Genomic DNA, 12,609 nt, shown 5'->3' with positions numbered 1-12,609 from the left:
ATCTCAAACATTGTTTTTTGGGAGTCATCCTTTCCTAGATTTTGAACTCTGACGTGCACTATTTTGTCAACAAGAGAAGCAAGAAGGATCCTCCTTTGTGCGGACCTTTTTATGTTTTCTTTCGTCACAGTGTGTCATTTAAATATTGGCAAGGATGGAAACGTGATTGTTTATAGCTACAAGGGGAGGAGCAATGCTAATGTGTATTCCTTATGTTACAGCTGAAGAGCTTGTTATATTAAGAATCATTGAGAGTATATGTTTCCTTTTCAAAACAGTGAAGATAGTTATCAATTGAGAAACAAATATGTAGCTTAAGAATTTAAATTACATCTGTTACAGATTCTATTTATATTTCGGTTTTAGGAAGTCTCAAAACTTCAACCTCCAACAGAGAGTTAGAAATACAGTGATCGTATATCATGTGTGATATTAGGGTTAGTGAATTGGAACTTGAAAGGTGAAATGCTTTAAAATTATGTATTGTTTTAGACATCAACGCTTGTGCTAAGCAGGTGGAGCCCAGCTGTAAGACTAGGCGCAGTAAGGATATGCAGTGTCTCTGTTTTTCCTTATTCCACACCCCGCTCCCAGGGTATACTGCAGACCAGCATAGTACTCCTTCCATGGGTACTAGTTGATCACAAGATTGACACTGCTCCTGTCTGATCCGTGTTTGCAGGTTAGTGCCTATCAGAGAGGAAGGTCACACCTTTGGAAGATACTCAGAGTCAGGCTGGGTGTTGTCCCTGGTGGAGGCAGTGTACGGAAGAGAGACTGCTGGAGGTAACAGTGTGGTGAGCATTGGGAAGAGCAGAGACAGGCCACCCCGTCGCTCAACATGGCCAGGGCAAATGAGAAACTGAGAGGGGGGATGGAAAGAAAAATAAACAAAACTGAAAAACCGAGGTACAGCACAGAGGAAAGAAGGGTGAGAAAGTGAGGAGGAGGCTGTGGGCAGCAATGTGACTCTGCCCCACGTTAGATGTGAGTGGCCTCACAAGTGGTGATTATTCCTTCACCTTTTAGTGCTACCAGTCTCCGAGAACAAATAAAAAAGTAGTGGATAACATACTTTTACCATACATGGGGCAATTTGAGATCCCGGAGTGAAAAGAAAAATCGACGACAAAGAGACAGATTGAGGGGGTGGAAAGGAACTGGGGACATGAGAGATTGAAGGGCTGAGGACGGAGAGGGAGAGAATGATAGAAACACACGGGGCGGGAAATGGCGCAACAAGAGGGTGAGCGGAAGAAGGAGATAAAAGGAATGCAGTGAAAGAGAAGCGGGTGAGTGCGAAAGGAGTGACGGAAATCCTCCTTAAACCCATGGCCTGTCACTATAAACAGACACAAACCACCATTTCACGTCCCCATTACCACAGCAGAACGCACGCTGTCAAGGCCTTCTGCGCCCACTCCATCCTCAGTGAAGTATTTATCCCAGCGGGCTGTCTCCGCCAGACACTTTTAGAAGGGGCTGAGAGAAAGGGAATAAAACACACACCGTGCATCATAGCCAGTGTTTGCAGGCACGCGCAGCCCACGGAGGGCAGTTTTCACCGTTATTCTGACGTCAGGAACCAGCTGTCACCCAGGGCGTTCCTTTTGGGTCATCAGAAGCAGTTCTCTTCGTTATTTCTGGAAAGTATAGGCGGAGACGGACTAGCCTAAACGAAAACAGGGATATGTTAAATCAGGCCAGTGCTTCTGGAAGTCTAAGCAGGCTGGGACTGAGTCACCTACTTTTGTCCTGTTTCTCAGACAAAGACTATGTCGAGCTGGGGCAGTTGAATCACTCACCTATAGGGCGCGTGTAATAATAGGGCTATACAGAATCAGGCAAAGGCCAGAGCTTCTGAAAAACCAACAGAGCGGGAATCAAATCAAATCAAATCATTAACATTTATAAAGCGCGCTACTCACCCGTGCGGGTCTCAAGGCGCTAGGGGAAAAGGGGGGGTTATCGCTGCTCGAACAGCCAGGTCTTTAGGAGTCTCCGGAAAGCGGAGTGGTCCTGGGTGGTCCTGAGGCTGGTGGGGAGGGAGTTCCAGGTCTTGGCCGCCAGGAAAGAGAAAGATCTCCCACCCGCCGTGGAGCGGCGGATGCGAGGGACAGCAGCGAGTGCGAGGCCAGAGTAGCGGAGGGGGCGGGTGGGGACGTAGAAGTTGATGCGTCTGTTGAAGTATTCCGGTCCCTTGTCGTGGAAGGCTTTGTGTGCTTGGGTGAGAAGTCGGAAGGTGATCCTTTTGCTGACTGGGAGCCAATGCAGGTGTCTCAGGTGTGCGGAGATGTGGCTGCTGCGGGGTACGTCGAGGATGAGGCGGGCCGAGGCGTTTTGAATGCGATGCAGGCAATTTTGGAGTTTGGCTGTGGTCCCGGCGTAGAGGGTGTTGCCGTAGTCCAGGCGGCTCGTGACGAGGGCGTGGGTCACGGTTTTTCTGGTGTCGGCGGGGATCCAGCGGAAGATCTTGCGGAGCATGCGGAGGGTGAGGAAGCAGGCAGAGGACACGGCGTTGACTTGCTTGGTCATGGTGAGAAGAGGGTCAAAGATGAAGCCGAGGTTGCGGGCGTGGTCTGTGGGGGTCGGTGCGGTGCCGAGGGCCGTGGGCCACCAGGAGTCGTCCCAGGCAGACGGGGTGTTGCCGAGGATGAGGACTTCCATTTTTTCAGAGTTCAGCTTTAGGCGGCTGAGCCTCATCCAATCTGCAACGTCCTTCATGCCCTCTTGTAGGTTGGTTTTGGCGCTGGCGGGGTCCTTGGTGAGGGAGAGTATAAGGTGGTTGTCGTCGGCGTAGGAGGTGATGATGATGTCGTGCTTGCGTACGATGTTGGCGAGGGGGCTCATGTAGACATTGAAGAGTGTCGGGCTGAGTGATGAGCCTTGAGGTACGCCGCAGATGATCTCGGTGGGTTCTGAGCGAAACGGAGGGAGGTAAACTCTTTGGGAGCGGTTTGCGAGGAAGGAGGTGATCCAGTCCAGGGCCTGGCCTTGGATCCCGGTGGAGCGGAGGCGGGTGATTAGTGTGCGGTGACAGACGGTGTCAAAGGCAGCCGAGAGGTCGAGAAGAATGAGGGCGACTGTTTCACCGTTGTCCATCAGGGTTCTGATGTCGTCTGTGACTGAGATGAGGGCGGTTTTAGTGCTGTGGTTGGTTCGGAATCCGAGCAGGTTGTTGTCTTCCAGGAAGGTGGTCAGCTGTTTGTTGACGGTCTTCTCTATTACTTTGGCTGGGAAAGGCAGAAGAGAGATGGGGCGGAAGTTTTTCAGGTCGCTCGGGTCAGCTGTAGGTTTCTTTAGTAGGGCGTTGACTTCGGCGTGTTTCCAGCATTCGGGGAAGGTAGCAGAAGAAAAAGAAGAGTTGATGACGGTCTGGAGGTGCGGGGCGATGATGTCGTCGGCTTTGTTAAAGATGAAGTGCGGGCAGGGGTCCGAAGGGGCGCCGGAGTGGATAGAGTTCATGATGGATTTGGTTTCTTCCGTGTTGATGTGGGTCCAGTTGTTGAGGGTGATGGCCGGGGATGCGGGTTCGGTGGTGTTTGGTTGGGTCTGGTGTCCGAAGCTGTCGTGGAGGTCGCTGATCTTGCGATGGAAGAAAGTGGCGAGGGATTCGCACAAATCCTGTGAGGGCGTGACGGCGTTGGCGTTGGCGCTGGGGTTGGAGAACTCCTTGACGATGCTGAAGAGTTCTCTGCTGTTGTGGCTGTTTTTGTCCAGTCTGTCGGTGAAAAAGTTCCTTTTGGCAGCGCGGATCAGGTGGTGGTGTTCGCGGGTAGCGTTCTTGAGGGCGGTCATGTTGTCAGCGGTGTGGTCCTTGCGCCAGGCTTTCTCAAGGGCGCGACAAGTTTTCTTTGATTCTTTGAGGGTGTCAGAGAACCAGAGAGGTTTCTTGGTGTTGGTCTGTCGATGCGTGCGTTTGAGGGGAGCAAGGTTGTCTGCGCAGTTGGAGATCCAGTTTGTGAGGTTGAGGGCTGCGTCGTTGGGGTTGGTGGTGAGGGTGGGTTGGTTGGCGGCGAGTGCAGAGAAGAGTTGCTCTTCAGGGATCTTGTTCCACTGTCGACGAGGGATGGGTTGAGTGCGGAGGTGGGGGGTCTCGCGTCGGAATGTGAAGTGGACGCAGCTGTGGTCGGTCCAGTGTAGGGCGGAGGCGTGGCTGAAGAAGACGTGTTTGCTGGCGGAGAAGATAGGGTCGAGCGTGTGTCCGGCGATGTGGGTGGCGGTGTTCACCAGTTGTTTGAGGCCGAGGTTGTCGAGGTTGTCGAGCAGGGTGGTGGTGTTGGGGTCGTTGTTTTGTTCCAGATGGAAGTTGAGGTCGCCTAGGAGGATGTAGTCCAGTGAGGCGAGGGCGTGCGGGGAGATGAAGTCGGCGATGGCGTCGCTGAAAGGGTCCAGGAGGACGGTAGACGAGGGATCCTCTGAGGGTGGTCCTCGGGTCGGTGAGAATCTGAAAATGCAGGTGTTCAGCGGCGAGAGGGGTGTCTTCGGTGGAGGTGGTGACGCTGATGGAGGTGGAGGGGGGTGAGTGTTAGGAGGTTCAGGGTTGTGAAGATAGGGGAGGGGGGTTGTAGAGGTGGGTGAGGGTGAGAGGTAGAGTGAGAGGATAGGAAGATAGGTAATAGAGGGGGTGGCGGGAAGGGGGGAGAGATAGAGAAATAGATAGAGAAAATGGATAGATAGAGAAATAGATAGATAGAGAGATAGGTAGATAGGAGGAGGTGGAGAGTGAGGGAGTTAGATAGTGGGATAGAGAGATAAAGAGATAGGTAGATAGGAGGAGTGAGGGAGGTAGATAGTGAACGGGTTAGATAGGGGAGATAGAGAGGGGGATGCGAGTGAGGGAGGGGGATGAGGCAGGAGCAGCAGGGCAGGCGCGGGGAGAAGAAGACGGAGGAGGCATAAGAGCCGAAGGCAGAAGACAGAAGACCGGAAGAACGGAAGAACAGAAGAACGGAAGAGCAGAAGAACAGAAGAGCAGAAGAACAGAGGAGCAGAAGAACAGAAGAAAGGAAGACCGGAAGAACACAGAAGAACACAGAAGAACACAGAAGAAGATACAGAAAACGAAGAACAGAGGGCAGAAGACCACAGAAGAAGATGAGGAAGAATAGAGGCGACAGGAGAGGCTGAGAAGCACACAGAAGAGAGAAGAAGAGAGAAGACGGGGAAAAGAAGAGTACAGAAAAAGATTACAGATGAGGAGCGAGGAGGAAGAACAGAGAAGAAGAAAAGAAGAAAAGAAGCAGGAGCAGGAGAGAGGGTGAGTAGCGCGGGGCAGAGCGAGGGGCTGGGAGGTGGGGGGTACTTACTGTGAGGTGGGTCTCAGGAACTCAGGAACCTGGAGGAGCTGGAGGAGCTGCAGCGGCAGGGGGAGCGACCTACCCTTGGGTCAAGGGTCGCTACCACTGTCGCGCAGCGGCCGCCATATGAGGTAGGAGGGGGGGAGGGGTCAGCTGGGGTCGAATGGGAGCTGGGGGGCGGGGCGTGCAGGAGGTCGCGGCGGGAAAGCGCGAGGGAGGGGGGAGACAGGTAGAGTGAGAAGAGCTGGGGGAGGGGGGCTTAAGGGTGGAGGGGGGTGAGTGTTAGGAGGTTTAGGAGATTAGGGAGAAAGATAGGAGTAGGGTTGTGAAGATGGGGAGGGGGGGTTGTAGAGGTGGGTGAGGGTGAGAGGTAGAGTGAGAGGATAGGAAGATAGGTAATAGAGGGGGTGGCGGGAAGGGGGGGAGAGATAGAGAAATAGATAGAGAAAATGGATAGATAGAGAAATAGATAGATAGAGAGATAGGTAGATAGGAGGAGGTGGAGAGTGAGGGAGTTAGATAGTGGGATAGAGAGATAGAGAGATAGGAGGAGTGAGGGAGGTAGATAGTGAACGGGTTAGATAGGGGAGATAGAGAGGGGGATGCGAGTGAGGGAGGGGGATGAGGCAGGAGCAGGAGGGCAGGCGCGGGGAGAAGAAGACGGAGGAGGCAGAAGAGCCGAAGGCAGAAGACAGAAGACCAGAAGAACGGAAGAACAGAAGAACAGAAGAACAGAAGAGCAGAAGAACAGAAGAGCAGAAGAACAGAGGAGCAGAAGAACAGAAGAAAGGAAGACCGGAAGAACACAGAAGAACACAGAAGAACACAGAAGAAGATACAGAAAACGAAGAACAGAGGGCAGAAGACCACAGAAGAAGATGAGGAAGAAGAGAGGCGACAGGAGAGGCTGAGAAGCACACAGAAGAAGAGAGAAGAAGAGAGAAGACGGGGAAAAGAAGAGTACAGAAGAAGATTACAGACGAGGAGCGAGGAGGAAGAACAGAGAAGAAGAAAAGAGGAAAAGAAGCAGGAGAGAGGGTGAGTAGCGCGGGGCAGAGCGAGGGGCTGGGAGGTGGGGGGTACTTACTGTGAGGTGGGTCTCAGGAACTCAGGAACCTGGAGGAGCTGGAGGAGCTGCAGCGGCAGGGGGAGCAACCTACCCTTGGGTCAAGGGTCGCTACCACTGTCGCGCAGCGGCCGCCATATGAGGTGGGGGGAGGGGTCAGCTGGGGTCGAATGGGAGCTGGGGGGCGGGGGCGTGCAGGAGGTCGCGGCGGGAAAGCGCGGGGAGGGGGGGACAGGTAGAGTGAGAAGAGCTGGGGGAGGGGGGTTTAAGGGTGGAGGGGGGTGAGTGTTAGGAGGTTTAGGAGATTAGGGAAAAAGATAGGAGTAGGGTTGTGAAGATAGGGGAGGGGGGGTTGTAGAGGTGGGTGAGGGTGAGAGGTAGAGTGAGAGGATAGGAAGATAGGTAATAGAGGGGGTGGCGGGAAGGGGGGGAGAGATAGAGAAATAGATAGAGTAAATGGATAGATAGAGAAATAGATAGATAGAGAGATAGGTAGATAGGAGGAGGTGGAGAGTGAGGGAGTTAGTGGGATAGAGAGATAGAGAGATAGGAGGAGTGAGGGAGGTAGATAGTGAACGGGTTAGATAGGGGAGATAGAGAGGGGGATGCGAGTGAGGGAGGGGGATGAGGCAGGAGCAGTAGGGCAGGCGCGGGGAGAAGAAGACGGAGGAGGCAGAAGAGCTGAAGGCAGAAGACAGAAGACCAGAAGACCGGAAGAACGGAAGAACAGAAGAACAGAAGAACAGAAGAACAGAAGAGCAGAAGAACAGAAGAGCAGAAGAACAGAGGAGCAGAAGAACAGAAGAAAGGAAGACCGGAAGAACACAGAAGAACACAGAAGAACACAGAAGAAGATACAGAAAACGAAGAACAGAGGGCAGAAGACCACAGAAGAAGATGAGGAAGAAGAGAGGCGACAGGAGAGGCTGAGAAGCACACAGAAGAAGAGAGAAGAAGAGAGAAGACGGGGAAAAGAAGAGTACAGAAGAAGATTACAGACGAGGAGCGAGGAGGAAGAACAGAGAAGAAGAAAAGAAGAAAAGAAGCAGGAGAGAGGGTGAGTAGCGCGGGGCAGAGCGAGGGGCTGGGAGGTGGGGGGTACTTACTGTGAGGTGGGTCTCAGGAACTCAGGAACCTGGAGGAGCTGGAGGAGCTGCAGCGGCAGGGGGAGCGACCCACCCTTGGGTCAAGGGTCGCTACCACTGTCGCGCAGCGGCCGCCATATGAGGTGGGGGGGAGTGGTCAGCTGGGGTCGAATGGGAGCTGGGGGGCGGGGGCGTGCAGGAGGTCGCGGCGGGAAAGCGCGAGGGAGGGGGGGGACAGGTAGAGTGAGAAGAGCTGGGGAGGGGGGTTAAGGGTGGAGGGGGGTGAGTGTTAGGAGGTTTAGGAGATTAGGGAGAAAGATAGGAGTAGGATTGTGAAGATAGGGGAGGGGGGTTGTAGAGGTGGGTGAGGGTGAGGGTGAGAGGTAGAGTGAGAGGATAGGAAGATAGGTAATAGAGGGGGTGGCGGAAAGGGGGGGAGAGATAGAGAAATAGAGAAAATGGATAGATAGAGAAATAGATAGAGAGATAGGTAGATAGGAGGAGGTGGAGAGTGAGGGAGTTAGATAGTGGGATAGAGAGATAGAGAGATAGGTAGATAGGAGGAGTGAGGGAGGTAGATAGTGAACGGGTTAGATAGGGGAGATAGAGAGTGGGATGCGAGTGAGGGAGGGGGATGTGGCAGGAGCAGGAGGGCAGGCGCGGGGAGAAGAAGACGGAGGAGGCAGAAGAGCCGAAGGCAGAAGACAGAAGACCAGAAGACCGGAAGAACAGAAGAACAGAAGAGCAGAAGAACAGAGGAGCAGAAGAACAGAAGAAAGGAAGACCGGAAGAACACAGAAGAACACAGAAGAACACAGAAGAACACAGAAGAAGATACAGAAAACGAAGAACAGAAGGCAGAAGACCACAGAAGAAGATGAGGAAGAAGAGAGGCGACAGGAGAGGCTGAGAAGCACACAGAAGAAGAGAGAAGAAGAGAGAAGACGGGGAAAAGAAGAGTACAGAAGAAGATTACAGACGAGGAGCGAGGAGGAAGAACAGAGAAGAAGAAAAGAAGCAGGAGAGAGGGTGAGTAGCGCAGGGCAGAGCGAGGGGCTGGGAGGTGGGGGGTACTTACTGTGAGGTGGGTCTCAGGAACTCAGGAACCTGGAGGAGCTGGAGTAGCTGCAGCGGCAGGGGAAGCGACCTACCCTTGGGTCAAGGGTCGCTACCACTGTCGCGCAGCGGCCGCCATATGAGGTAGGAGGGGGGGAGGGGTCAGCTGGGGTTGAATGGGAGCTAGGGGGCGGGGGCGTGCAGGAGGTCGCGGCGGAAAAGCGCGAGGGAGGGGGGGACAGGTAGAGTGAGAAGAGCTTGGGGAGGGGGGTTTAAGGGTGGAGGGGGGTGAGTGTTAGGAGGTTTAGGAGATTAGGGAGAAAGATAGGAGTAGGGTTGTGAAGATAGGGGAGGGGGGTTGTAGAGGTGGGTGAGGGTGAGAGGTAGAGTGAGAGGATAGGAAGATAGGTAATAGAGGGGGTGGCGGGAAGGGGGGGAGAGATAGAGAAATAGATAGAGAAAATGGATAGATAGAGAAATAGATAGATAGAGAGATAGGTAGATAGGAGGAGGTGGAGAGTGAGGGAGTTAGTGGGATAGAGAGATAGAGAGATAGGTAGATAGAAGGAGTGAGGGAGGTAGATAGTGAACGGGTTAGATAGGGGAGATAGAGAGGGGGATGCGAGTGAGGGAGGGGGATGAGGCAGGAGCAGGAGGGCAGGCGCGGGGAGAAGAAGAAGGAGGAGGCAGAAGAGCCGAAGGCAGAAGACAGAAGACCAGAAGAACAGAAGAACAGAAGAACAGAAGAACAGAAGAACAGAGGAGCAGAAGAACAGAAGAAAGGAAGACCGGAAGAACACAGAAGAACACAGAAGAAGATACAGAAAACGAAGAACAGAGGGCAGAAGACCACAGAAGAAGATGAGGAAGAAGAGAGGCGACAGGAGTCAGTCACGTGTTAAACCGATTGCTCAAAGGGGCCTGTGAGACTGGGGCAGAGTACGCGAAACATCAGATTTCTGCCGCTTAGATACTGGGAGGCATAAGGCTGAGGTACTTGGCTTGAGACTGGAGCAGCCCAGATTACTAGAGACACAGGCCCTCATTATGTACATGGCGGTTCAGACCGCCATGCTGGCGATGGCAGAAAAGTCCGCCACCCGCATGGCGGTCTGAACCGACATATAATCAACACAGGGAGGGCCACCATAGGCGGCACACTTCCACCGTCAGGCTGCCGCCAACAGGCAGCCTGACGGTGGAGGGAATCATTATTCGACAGGGCAGCGCTTCTGCCCCTTGGATAATGATCCCTTCTGCCACCAGGATTTTCCCGCCAGGGAAAGGCTGGCAGAAGGGGTGCTCCGGGGCAATTTACAGTCAGTCATCAGCGTGACAGGTGCAGCTGCACCTGCGGCACAAAGGCATTTGACGCCGGCAATGTCCCGGCCATATATTCTGCTTGGCCGGCAGCAGGAAACAATGTTTCCACCCACTGGCCCAGCAAAATGTTCATTATGCAGCCGGTGGGGTCCCAGGGGCCGCTGGGTTCATAATGACCCCCACAATGTGCATGTGAGCGTGATACACCTTCACCTTTGACACAAACTCACGTGTGAAATGTTTGTACTTATGACAAGCATACAGCCAGGAGTCCTGCAAAAAGCTGCAACTTTGGCATTGCTCAGTTGAGGAATTGTGTTGCCTGATATTATAACATGAGCTTGTGTGCAGAGGTATGTCTTTCTTCAGTCATTTTCAATGGCACCGTGATATTTGAAACTTATAGGAGCAAGACTAAAGAGTGGGCAGGTGGTGGAGGGAGCCCTGGTAGTCGGGGGAGGGAGATTTGGTTGTTGAAATGCTGAATAGCTCCTATGAAACATTTACTTACAAATCTATATGTTGCAAGGTTATTTTAATATTATGCCTTTTAGGTCTCCTCTGTGACAGCGCATGTGCCCTCGAGAGATATTTTTTTCAACATGGGCTTGGTGCTCGTCCATTGCTTTCCATTTGTGAGCTCAATGGTAGCTCTCATTTGCTGCTTCCTAATTGGGCAGGTCATGCCAGCTTCACTTCCTCTTCTTTCGTCTGAGGTGTGAACCAAGTACTGATTGCCTCATCTTAATTTGGGTCCTTATGCTGTTGGCGCTGGTATTGAGGTCTAGTAAGTATTGTGGGGGTTTAACCACACCCACCTCACGCCCATCACTTTCATTCGTTCGTGGGCTTCCCTTTCAAAAATCACTTGATGTGATTGGTAAATGCTTTACGTTTGACCCGCCTTGGGGCGGTTTCGTTATTGCCTTGGACAACGACCCTGTCACAGGGATAATTGCACCATTGCAGACAAAATTCAACGTGGGCGAACTACTTTTTTTTTTTGTCTGCACTATGGCTGCCATTGAGCTCACAGCACTGAGAGTGCAAACTTGATTGGCGGTATCTTTTTTACATTACAAGCACTTTGTGATTTGCCTTGCACATGTTTCTTGCAGCAGGCATATTAACCCTGTGTGCTAACTTGTGATGGCTCCAAACTTCCACTAGACAAAAGTGAGCTTTCTTCGCTGCCATGGCGCTCACGTCACTTAGAGTGCAAACTCAATCGGCTGTATCATTTTTACATTATATGCACTCTGATCGGCTTAGTACACTTTCTATGCAGCACGCATATTAACTCTGTGCGCTATAATGTGATGACTCCAAGCTTCCACTGGACAAAAGTACGTTCTCTTGGCTGCCACGGTGCTCACAGCACAAAGTCGAATGGCTGTATCACACGTTCTTTGCAGCAGGCATATTAACCCTTTGGGCTAACTTTTGATGACTCCAAGCTTCCACTAGACAAAAGTACGCTCTTTTTCAGAAAGAACATATATCGCCAGAGTTATTTTGACATTTTTACATTACATGCACTTTGAAATTTGCCTAGTACACGTTCTTTGCAGCAGACACATTAACCCTGTGCACTACCTTATAATGGCTCCAAGCTTCCCACCAGACAAAAGTATGTTCTCTCTCCCAAAAGAACATAAATCGCCAGAGTTATTTTGACATTTTTAGATTACATGCACTTTGTGATTTACCCAGTACATGTCCTTTGCAGCAGGCAGATTAACCCTTTGGGCAACCTTATAATTAGTCCAAGCTTCCACTAGACAAAAGTACGTTCTCTTGGCTGCCATTCAGAGCGCAAACTCAATTGGCTGTATCGTTTTAACATTATATGCACTCTGATCGGCTTAGTGCACTTTCTTTGGAGCAGGCATATTAACCCTGTGCGCTACCCTATGAAGACTCTGAACTTCCACTAGACAAAAGAACTTTCTCTCCCCAGAAAGAACATATATATCCAGAGTTATTTTGACATTTTTACCGTAAATGCACTTTGTGATTTGCTTAGTACATGTTCTTTGCAGCAGGCACGTAAACCCTATGCACTACCTTATGATGGCTCTAAGTTTCCACTAGACAAAAGGGTGTTCTCTTTCCAGAAAGAACATAAATCACCAGAGTTATTTTGACATTTTTAGATTACATGCACTTTGTGATTTTCCCAGTACATGTTCTTTGCAGCAGGCAGATTACCTAACCCTGTGCACTACTTCATGATGACTCCCTGCTTCCACTAGACAAAAGTACGTTCTCTTGGCTGTCATGGTGCTCACAGCACTCAGAGCGCGAACTCAATCGTCTGTATCGTTTTAACATTATATGCACTCTCATCTGCTTAGTACACGTTCTTTGCAACAGGTATGTTGACCCAGTGTGCTACCTTATGATGACTCCAAGCTTCCACTAGACTAAGTACGTTCTTTGGCTTGCATAGCACTCACAGCGCTCAGAGTGCGAACTCGATCAGCGGTACTGTTTTTACATTATATGCACTCTGATCTGCTTAGTACACTTTCTTTGGAGCAGGCATTTTAATCCTGTGCGCCACTTATGATGACTCCAAGTTTCCACTAGACTAAAGTATGTTCTCTCTCCCGAAATAACTTATATTGCCAGAGGTATTGTGACATTTTTACATTACATGCACTTTATGATTTGCCTGGTACATGTTCTTTGCAGCAGGCACAATAACCCTGTGTGCTCCCATATGATGACTCCAAGCTTCCACTAGACAAAAATACATTCTCTTGGCTGCCATGGT

The sequence above is a fragment of the Pleurodeles waltl genome, chromosome 7 (genome assembly GCF_031143425.1).
Source record: "Pleurodeles waltl isolate 20211129_DDA chromosome 7, aPleWal1.hap1.20221129, whole genome shotgun sequence".
Classification (NCBI taxonomy): Eukaryota; Metazoa; Chordata; class Amphibia; order Caudata; family Salamandridae; genus Pleurodeles; species Pleurodeles waltl.
Note: the sequence above shows the minus strand (reverse complement) of the source record.